The sequence below is a fragment of the Physcomitrium patens genome, chromosome 12 (assembly GCF_059467195.1).
Source record: "Physcomitrium patens ecotype Gransden chromosome 12, ASM5946719v1, whole genome shotgun sequence".
Taxonomy (NCBI): domain Eukaryota; kingdom Viridiplantae; phylum Streptophyta; class Bryopsida; order Funariales; family Funariaceae; genus Physcomitrium; species Physcomitrium patens.
The window spans coordinates 8,722,297-8,733,833 of record NC_143421.1 but is presented as its reverse complement, the minus strand read 5'-3'; positions in this window follow the sequence as shown (position 1 = coordinate 8,733,833).

Genomic DNA, 11,537 nt, shown 5'->3' with positions numbered 1-11,537 from the left:
ATCATAAGGTATATAAATTTGTTTCTTAAAATAAAATAAGCCATTACAAAGATTGTAATCTTAATATTATACATTATCCACCTTCAGTCCATCACTATCCATCTTGATGCGTAGCTTTCTTCCATTCTGTCTCTTTCATTAGATTTGAAATGGCACTACTAATAGTAGTGATTTTTGCCTTGTCTTCCAATTTGGTCTTTAAGTCTAGTCTTTGCGATAAGCTATTTGACATAGTATGTTGTTGCCTTTGTTTGTACTTAAGTTGAATATAGAAAAACTGCAATTTTTCTTTATAACAATGATATGATTTCATATTTTTTAGATATAAATTATATAGCAAGGATCAATGGTGAGTCTCAACAATTACTAATTTTTCCAATAGATAGTGTCGTCACACCTTTGTGGCATGTGCAATTGTTAATTACTTTTGATCATGTATAGAGTAATTGTACTTTGCTCTTTTGAACTTGCATGATTCATAGACCATGAGTTGAAGGTCCCTACCAAAGTCTTGTTGAAAGACTACTCCAATAGTAAAGTCGAAAGCATTAATGTGAAGTGAAGAAAGAAGGTTGAAATCACATGGTTGTAATGTTGGAATAATAATAAGTGCTTCCTTCAACCTATCAAAGGTGCTTTATTATTCTAGTTTCCATTAAAATGGGGCACCTTTTTCTAATAGACTTGTCAATAAGGGAACAATGTGTACAAATTATTGAACAAAATAATAATAATATCTAACAAGACTTAAGAATGAGTAGACTTCAGAAGCATCCTTGGAGGTTGGCCAATCTTCAACTACTTTTATTTTATCCTATTCTATGCATATATCCTTGGAAGACATTATATGGTGTAAAAAGATGACCTTTGATTTTCAAACTTTACAATTTGATTGCTTACAATAAAAGTGACTATCTCATAATCAATGCAACACTTTTCATAGGTATTGCTCATTTTTTTTAGAAGTTTTATTATAGACTAAGATATTATTAATAAAAATAACTACATACTTATTCAAAAGATTTCAAAATAATCTATTCATATGATATATGAAAGAAACTGGAGTATTGGTGAGGCCCAAAGGTAAAATAAGCCATTTAAAATGTCCATAGTGTGTATAGAATGTCATCTTTTTTAAATTCTCATTTAGAATAGGTTTCTCTTAATAGCGACTATAAAGACCTAATTTTCTATAGATGATTATAACTTGAAGTTGGTCAAGAAGATCATCTATGCATAGAAGTCGATATGTATTCTTGAAAGCATACTTATTGAGGCCTCGATAATTGATGCAAAGGCAAAGTTTACCATCTTTTTTGGATGCAAATAATATAAGTGCTCTCTATAAAAACATACTTTCTTAAATAAGATCTTTCTTCAAGAATTCTTTCAATGCTTTTTGTAGTACTTTGAATTCATTTGGTGTTAGGTGATAAATTGGCTAATTTCTTAGTTTTGCTTTAGGCAATAATTCTATTTGAAAGTAGGTACCTCAATCAAGTGGCATGCCACTAGATAAGTTAAATAGAAAAATATTTTGATATTTATGTATGGGTTGCTCTATCCATTCTACTCCTTTGATTGTCTTTCCTACTATTGAAGAAAGATTTGGAATCATTATATATACCAATTACTTATATTGTATTTATTTCTTTATAAAGGTCATTCATACAAGTAAGTTTTTAGCCACAAATATTTTTTTTACTTCACTTAATATGGAGGCATGAAGAATCAACTTATGTTCATTGTCTTTGAAGGAGATTATCCTTGCTAGTCAATCAACTTACTTATTTTCTATCTTTAGCTATGATATATCAAGGATAATATCATATTTGAACTTTATTATTTTGAATTTCTCTCTCAAGGCATAAAGGCCATTCAACCTTAAGGTTTCTTCTTCACATATCTTACTTAATACATTCTCTCAATGATCAACTACGTATATACTTCTTTGTTTAATCATCTTGGTTTTAATCTCAAGTCAATTGATAATCTTAATAAAGATGTAATTTTTTGTGGAGCCTTTAATTTATAAGCTTTTAATATAGTTAATCTTTTAATTGACTTGCTATTGGGATAGAAAGAATTTGCGTCAAGAGAGCGCTGGGCTTCTTGCTGCTACTAAATGCTTAATCAAGTCTAAGATATAAAAATACCAAGTTTATATATGTAATATATTTTTTTTAGGGCAACTACATCAATACATGAATCCAAGTACCAAAAAAACATCCAAATGTATGATAAAGTATCTTAAAACCTTATATATTCTTATGAGAAATGTTTTCTTAACTTCAACATCTCATATTTCATGATTCGACCATCCAAAAATCCTAAATTTTATATGAAGTACTGATATACTTTCAAAAAATATTAAGAAAAATTCAACTACAAATTTGTTACAGATTTTGAGATATCACCAAAATCCTAACAGTAGCTTTAAATCCTAGCTTACATTCACCCACATACTATTTTCTTCATATCTCATAAAATAAGTACTTAAATACCATGAAATTTTGATTTATAGCTTTTTAACCTAATAATTCACACTTATAGAAATTTTGAGCCAAAAATTCGTTCATAAACTCAAGATATGGTTCCAACCATTACTATCAACAAAATGATTTACTTATTACCTTTGAATTACATGTGCTGTCTTCAATGCCCTATAATTCCTTCATCCACTCTTGGAATTCATCAAATAATATATGTAAAATGTAGCCAAGAAAGTTTTCTCTCTAATTCTAATTGCTGATCTTTCATTACTCTCCGTACGCATATGTTATGCTTCAAACAGTGACAGTAGATACAAATTAAACACCTTAACTTTGAATACCTATATCTCCTTCAGAAAAACTTGAAACCACAAAAATTCTTCATCCAAATTATACCCAAAATCTTGAACTTGTTGATCCTAGCCTCCAAAGCTTGAATGACCTTGAAAGATAAATCCTAATTCCTAATAAGGCTTTAGGCAACCTCCTTGAAGTCCATTGGACATAGCTTTCGGCCAATAGGAATGAAGATTGCCATTCTTTACCTCCATCCAACCATGCCTTACTTTCATCCCTCCCAATAAGCCTCCTATTAGTTAAGATTTTCATCTTTAGGCTATAATCTCCTCTTAAGGCTTCTTACTAAATATTTAGGTCCTATAATTTTTTAAAATGCTACAATCAAAATAGATAAAACTCAAAATAAAGTTTTTTATATCCACTCTCTTTAAATTAATCTATTAACCATTCTAACATATACCAAGACTTATAAACATATTATATGTTGTAACTAATTTTTACATACCATAAGCAATTACAATATGATACTGCTAGACATACTAGTCGATTCTTCTAATAGTTGTCCAAGCTCATGCTTTTTTATCTTTGAAAGATAATAGATATCCTTAATATTGGCTCTTCGTGCTTTTACTTATGAGTCTTGTTTCTTTATTCCACTTCTTTATTACCTTAATAAACCTAGAAATTATGAATCTACATTGATTTCTTGATACTGAATTTTCATACTTTGAACAATCTTTGATCTGATGGCTTCGCTCTTGACAATAATAACACCATCTCTTTTGTGCCAATATTTATTGTCTTTGTAGTTGTCACGGCCATAATCATGTAAGCTAATAATTACATATAGAAATAGGTAGAAGTAAGTAAAAGTAGATAAAAGTAAGTTAATTCTATATAAAAGCTTCCTAGAAACTTCTTAGACGCTGCTTTGACTTCATAGGTGTCTTTAATTGACTTTTTGGATTAGAAACGTGGTCAACAAGTTGGCCATGTGCCACACATGTTGTTAGCTTGAAGATCAAGCTAACTATGTGGCCCACACGTAGAAAAACTTGCCTTGTAAGTCAAGGCATGTGTCCTACAAAGTCAACACATATTGGAGGTCCTATAGAACGTCGCCACATAGCTCTTAGTTAGATAGTATATATAGAGACAAGAGTGAAGGCTTCTTCACTCTTGTCAACTCCTTTCTTGCTTCTAGTCCAGGTTCGAGAGTCTTTAGTTTCTTGTCTTGTGGCAATAGCTATTCCAGTTTCCTTTTAATATACCTACTTGTTTATATTTTGACTTATTATATCGAGATAGCCTTTTTGTGTATATTTTCCCTCATCGAGTCTTTGTCCTTGACAGATTGACAAGAGTACACTTACAATATCAGAGCTTTGTTTTTCTTGACTGAGAGTGGATTACCCCTTTCTCTTGACAAGACATAAGCGTATTAGAAGTTTGCGGATTACCCACTTCTAAACTGATATTGTTCTTAGTATCTTCTTTGTTATCAAGTCTTTCTTTTCTTTTGTCTTGAGCAATATCAAACAAATTTTTCTTCTGAGTGTCATTATGGCAGAGCTTGTTGAAATGAAGAGTGCAATGGCACAAATGCAAGAGCAAATGAGGGAGTTAATGCTTGCGATGCATCAACTCAATTCACCAACACAGGAAAGAACAAGAATAGCAGAAAGTGGAGATATAGAGATGATCGGAGCTGCTTCAACATCTACAACAAATCACGTTCCTTCTCCTATTGTACAACACCCTGTAAGCACTAGAGAACCAAGAATTGCCTTACCCAAGAAATTTGATGGTACGAGATCTAAGTTTCGAGGGTTCATCAATCAAGTACAATTGACAATTGAACTTCAACCGCAAAGCTATCCAACTCTAGGATCACAAGTCAGGTTTATTGGCACTCTACTTTCTGGTTTTGCATTATCATGGTTTTCGTCTTTTCTTGAACAACGAAATCCAATATTGGACAATTTGGAAGCTTTTTTGGTGGAGTTTCGATCTATGTATGGTGAAATTGATGCAACTCGTGTTGCAACAAATAAGATCCAAATTCTGCGACAAAAAAATCGCTCAGTAACAGTGTATGCTTCACAATTTTGACAACTTGCAATTGACATCAAGTGGGATGATGCTGCACTCATTAGTCAATTTCTTTATGGATTGCAATACGAAGTAAAGAAATTGATGCTCAACTTACCTGATCCTCAAACTTTGAGTCAAGCAATCGATTTTGCGGTAAAATGTGATAATCGACTTTTCGAATTTGGATCTGAGAATCATTCACGGGAACCTCAACGTTATTACTCAATGGCAACATCAACATCTTTGCCAAACGTACATTCGGAAGTAGAAGACATGCAAATTGACGCGGTACGTTTTAAACCCCTAACTGAGCAAGAAAAGATTTGTCGTCATCAAGAAGGATTATGTTTATATTGCGGAGAACCTAAGCACACTGCTCAACATTGTCCAAAGAAATGACGCAACTATAAAATGAGGGGTACGACGGTCAAAGAAGACAACATGTCGGAAAACGGATTCGTCCAGCTACAATAGGGACCATGCAGCTCGAACCTTGTACAATTCCTAATGAAGGTCCTATCCTCTCCTCAGAACCCTCTCCTTGTTTTATAATAGACTTATATTTAGGACCTAAGAATTACAAAGCCTCTGCTTTATTAGATTCGGGAGCCTCAGCATGTTTTTTAGATGAACAATTTGTTAAAAGTCGTAAAATACCCTTTGTACAGAAACCTAAACCAGTACATGTAGAAGTCATAGATGGTCGTCCCTTGTCTTCTGGAGATGTCACTCATGAAACTCATCCTATAAAAGTAACAATAGACGGTCATGATAGCTACATAGCTTTTAACATAATTAAATCCCCGTCCAATCCAGTTATTTTAGGTTTATCCTGGCTAGAAAAATATAACCCTCGAATAGATTGGAATTCGCATAAACTTGACTTTTCCCAGAGCGTTATTAATAGTTCTACTAACCAAGTAAAAAATTATAAGTCTAGTATAGTAAAACCCGCACTGATAGGTGCAAAAGCATTTATACACGCAGCAAAAGAAGGATCAACTTTTGCTATTTATGCTGCACCTATTTCTGAAAACGTAAAGACTTCAAGTGGCATTCCAAGTCAATATCAAGAGTATCAAGACGTTTTTGAGAAAAAGAATGCAGATATTCTTCCTGAGCATCGTCCATATGATTGTTCAATCGACCTCAAGGAAGGAACTCAGCCACCATTTGGACCAATTTACAGTTTATCGCAAGATGAGATGGCTGAACTCAAGACATATATTGACGAGAATTTAGCGAAGAATTTCATACGCCATTCAAAATCTCCAGCAGGAGCTCCAATTCTATTCGTAAAGAAAAAAGATGGATCTTTACGAATGTGTGTTGATTATCGAGGACTCAACAAGATCACAATCAAGAACAGGTATCCATTACCTTTGATATCAGGACTCCTTGACCAGTTGAATCAAGCTAAGATCTATACAAAAATAGATCTAAGAGGAGCATATAATCTAGTACGGATCAAAGAAGGAGATGAATGGAAGACTGCGTTTCGAACCAGGTATGGACATTTCGAATATAATGTCATGCCCTTTGGACTCACGAATGCACTAACTGCTTTTCAACATCTCATGAATGATGTATTTCGTGAATTCTTAGATAATTTTGTCGTCTGCTATCTAGACGATATCTTGATCTATTCTAAGAATGTTGAAGAACATGAAATACATGTTCGTCAAGTATTACAAAAACTTAGAGATGCAGGATTGTACGCCAAGATGGAAAAGTGTGTATTTCACACTACTCAAGTTGACTTTTTAGGATACATCATTTCAAATGATGGTCTCATGATGGATTCTAAAAAAGTCCAAACAATCATGTATTGGAAGATTCCAAGGACAGTAAGAGATGTCCAATGTTTTTTGGGATTTGCCAATTACTATCGGATCTTCATCAAAGATTTCTCACGAGTTGCAGCTCCACTTACACGCTTGACTAGTAAAGATAAATTTCAATGGAATCAAGAAGCGGAAGCAGCATTTGAAGCCTTGAAGACATCGTTTGTCTCTGCACCAGTCTTATATCGTGTTGACTTTTCCAAGGCATTTTTTATGGAAACAGATGCATCAGATTTTGCCTAAGGTGCAGTTTTATCACAAATGGGAACAGATGAAAAACTTCATCCGATAGCTTTTCATTCAAGAAAATTCTCAACAGCCGAGATCAATTATGAGATCCACGATAAAGAACTTCTTGCGATCGTGGATTCCTTTCAAGAATGACGTCATTATCTAGAAGGCGCTTCTAGTCCAGTCATTGTGTATACAGATCACAAGAACCTCGAGTATTTCATGTCAACACGCATGTTGAATCGTCGTCAAGTTCGTTGGAGTATGTCTTTGTCAAGATTCGAGTTCATTATCACTTATCGGCCAGGAAAACAACAAGGTTTATCCGATGCCCTATCTAGACGTTCTTATTTTGCACCAAAAGAAGGAGATTTAGCTTTTGAGCAACAAAGAACGGTCCTCTTGAAACCGGAGCAATTTCATCTCCGAGCAATGAAATCAACATTGACTGTTGATTCAACTTTTCTCAAGCAAATCCAGTCCAGTATGTCCTCAGATCCTCTTGTTTATGATATCGAGAATAATTCTTCCAAGTTTCATGATCCTTCTAAGTTCAAGTTTAAGAATAATCTATAATATTTTGAAGGACGCCTATATGTTCCAGAAGGAGAAGTATGTTTATGTGTTCTTCAAGCACGTCATGACTTTCCAGCAGCAGGGCACTTTGGATATAATAAGACTTTGGAACTCATATCAAGAGATTTTTGGTGGCCACAAATGTGGAAGACAGTCAAAGACTTTGTACAATCATGTGATATTTATTCAAGATCAAAAATTCCTCGTCATCGACCTTACGGACTTCTTCAGCCATTACCTATACCAGAACAACCATGGTCTTCTGTTTCTATGGATTTCATCATAGATCTTCCAAGCTCAAGATCTTATGATTCTATATTTATGATAGTAGATCGTTTTACCAAGATGGCACACTTTTTGTCATGTACAAAATCTATCACAGGTGAAGAAACAGCTAAGCTTTTCATTGATAATATCTATCGCTATCATGGATTACCTAAAGATATCATATCGGATAGGGGAACTCAATTTGTGTCAAGATTTTGGAGGACCCTTTTCAAGATTTTAAAAGTGGACATAAAACTATCTTCGGCTTTCCATCCTCAAACTGATGGACAAACAGAGCACGTAAACCAAGTCTTGGAGCAATATTTAAGGTGTACTATCAACTACCAACAAGATGATTGGACAACCCTTCTGCCATTGGCAGAGTTTGCTTATAATAATACGGTACATTCTTCCACGCAACAAACACCTTTCTTTGCCAATTATGGCTATCATCCACGACTTGATACTTTTGATTTTTCAAAAGTTGATAATCCTGCAGCAGAAGATATTGCAAATCGGTTGTCAGAGTTACATGCAATAATAAAGACACAATTGAAGGAAGCTCAAGAACGACAAAAGATAAACGCAGATCTATATCGTAAGGAACAACCACAACTCAACGTGGGTGATAAGGTATGGCTACTTCGTCGCAATATCAAGACTACTCGACCTTGTGACAAGTTGGACTATCGTAGGCTTGGCCCCTTTTCTGTTTCTGAACAGATCAACCCAGTAGCATATCGGTTACATCTACTGGAGTCAATGAAGATCCATCCTATATTCCACGTATCTCTTCTTGAACCATATAAGACAGTGGATATACAAGGAAGAAAACAAATGCCACCGCCTCTTATAGAAGTAGATAATAATGAAGAATTTGAGGTGGAAGAGATATTAGACTCAAGGCGGCGCCGAAATAAGTTGGAATATCTTGTTCATTGGCACGGATATGATATTAGTGAACGCACATGGGAGCCATCCAGGAATCTAGCAAATGCATCAACTAAAGTCAAAGTTTTTCATCAACGACATCCATCGAAACCAAGATGAAAATCTCTCTTATAAAAGAGACAAGATTGAGGCAAGATAACATTCAATTTCCTATCCTTGTTTGTAACTTCTTTACATTTGTGATGCTAATTAGATGGAGAGCCAACAACCAGCGGATTCAACTCAAGAACCTTCGTTTGCTGACCTGCCGAACGAGACATTACGATTGTCACAACCTTCAAGACGACGCAATCGAGATGAACATCTTCAAGAACGACATGTTCTTCCTCGAATAGATGGTGAGATACAACGCGTTTGGTATCACGATTTGGGAAGGGACTCCCGATGTTTGGTGATTTTGCTAGAGGTAGGAACAACTCCTGATGGTGTTCCAAATATTCTATTCGAAGGAAGTTACGAAGGCCTCAACAATGATCAAATAACTGGGTGGTCTTCCCGCCCTGGTATGGGACACTACCGATGGTTGAGAGGCCCTATCAATCATCTTCGAAGAGAACAGAGATCAGAGTATGTGGCGAATATAATTCGTCGCATCATAGATTTCCTCAACATATGATGACCGCTCCTTGTAGAACTCGTCTCTAGAAGGGAGGGTAATGTCACGGCCATAATCATGTAAGCTAATAATTACATATAGAAATAGGTAGAAATAAGTAAAAGTAGATAAAAGTAAGTTAATTCTATAATATTTAATATAGAAGCTTCCTAGAAACTTCTTAGACGCTGCTTTGACTTCATAGGTGTCTTTAATTGACTTTTTGGATTAGAAACGTGGTCAACAAGTTGGCCATGTGCCACACATGTTGTTAGCTTGAAGATCAAGCTAACTATGTGGCCCACACGTAGAAAAACTTGCCTTGTAAGTCAAGGCATGTGTCCTACAAAGTCAACACATATTGGAGGTCCTATAGAACGTCGCCACATAGCTCTTAGTTAGATAGTATATATAGAGACAAGAGTGAAGGCTTCTTCACTCTTGTCAACTCCTTTCTTGCTTCTAGTCCAGGTTCGAGAGTCTTTAGTTTCTTGTCTTGTGGCAATAGCTATTCCAGTTTCCTTTTAATATACCTACTTGTTTATATTTTGACTTATTATATCGAGATAGCCTTTTTGTGTATATTTTCCCTCATCGAGTCTTTGTCCTTGACAGTAAGTCAAGGCATGTGTCCTACAAAGTCAACACATATTGGAGGTCTTATAGAACGTCGCCACGTAGCCCCTAGTTAGATAGTATATATAGAGACAAGAGTGAAGGCTTCTTCACTCTTGTCAACTCCTTTCTTGCTTCTAGTCCAGGTTCGAGAGTCTTTAGTTTCTTGTCTTGTGGCAATAGCCATTCTAGTTTCCTTTTAATATACCTACTTGTTTATATTTTGACTTATTATATCGAGATAGCCTTTTTGTGTATATTTTCCCTCATCGAGTCTTTGTCCTTGATAGTAGTATCAATAGTCATTGCAAAGCATCAATCTCCATTGGCATTGGTTGTTGTACCACAAAATTGAGTAAAGGCATAAGATTTTGCCCAATACGTTGTCGTGTTGTAACCTGATTATATGTTGAAAGATGATAATATGGATCTTATTATAGAAGAGCCAAGTTAAAAGAAAGGTAGAAAAATATGGATAAAAGATAGGAAGTTAGTAAAACTTTTAGTAGTAATGCTGCCCTTTTAAAAAAAATAGCTTCTACTTACTTTGTAGGGCCAAAAATAAGACAAAATAAGATAGATTGGAAAAATAAATGATATAGACATCTTTAGGAGGAAGTTAAGAGTAAATTCTAGTAAAAATTACTTAAAAAAAACTAGATGTTGATACTCGGAGACGGTTAGTTATGAACTAGGCTTGAAATCAGACCTTGAAGAACAAAATCGAATCTCGACGACGACGACTCTGGGACTCTTTGGTAGATCGGAGAGTGGATTTTGATAGCATATTGGATAGAATTTGTATAAAAATTGATTTTGGGGGATTTAGAGTTATTATGACTTTGTAAGAGCTTTGCAAAGTCAAGGTTTGTTTTGGATGACTTGGGCTTTATGAAATAAAATAGGGTTTATATTTTGGATGATTTCAAGACTTTTATAGTAGATATATGGGTGAGATTTTGTATGTTTATGGTTATAGTTGTGTTCAATATGTGTTGTGAATTGGATATTGAGGTTTAAAAGGGTCAAGGTCTTAGAAAGTAGAATTTTAGGTCCAGTGGGGATTTTTAAGCTTTCTTGCAATCTACTAGTTGGATTGGAGTGAAACTTACGTGAATGGATATTAGACTTGTTTTTCTATGTATATGAGAATTTTGAAATCAATCGAATGGTACAAAAGAGAGATATTGGCTCTGGAAGATTGGCATCAAGATTGGAGAAGGAGGCTGGCCAATACCCAAGCACAATTTTGAGGTTTTTGTCAATTTGGTAACTCCGATCTTTTTCAATTTTTTTGTGGTTGTTTTTAACTTATTTTTTTAGAAGTGTGTAAAATTTGAATTAAGATCAACGATTTATTCATCAGTTATTGAGATTTAAATCTATTATAGGAATTACTAGGGTTTGGTTTTGGATTTGGTTAGGATTTGGTTCAGGGTTTAGGATTTGGATTAGAATATGATTTAGGATTAGGAATTGGTTAGGATTTATTTTAGGATTTAGGATTTAGATTAGGATTTGGTTTAGGATTTGGTTAGGATTTTATTTAGGATTTAGAATTTGGTTGGGGTT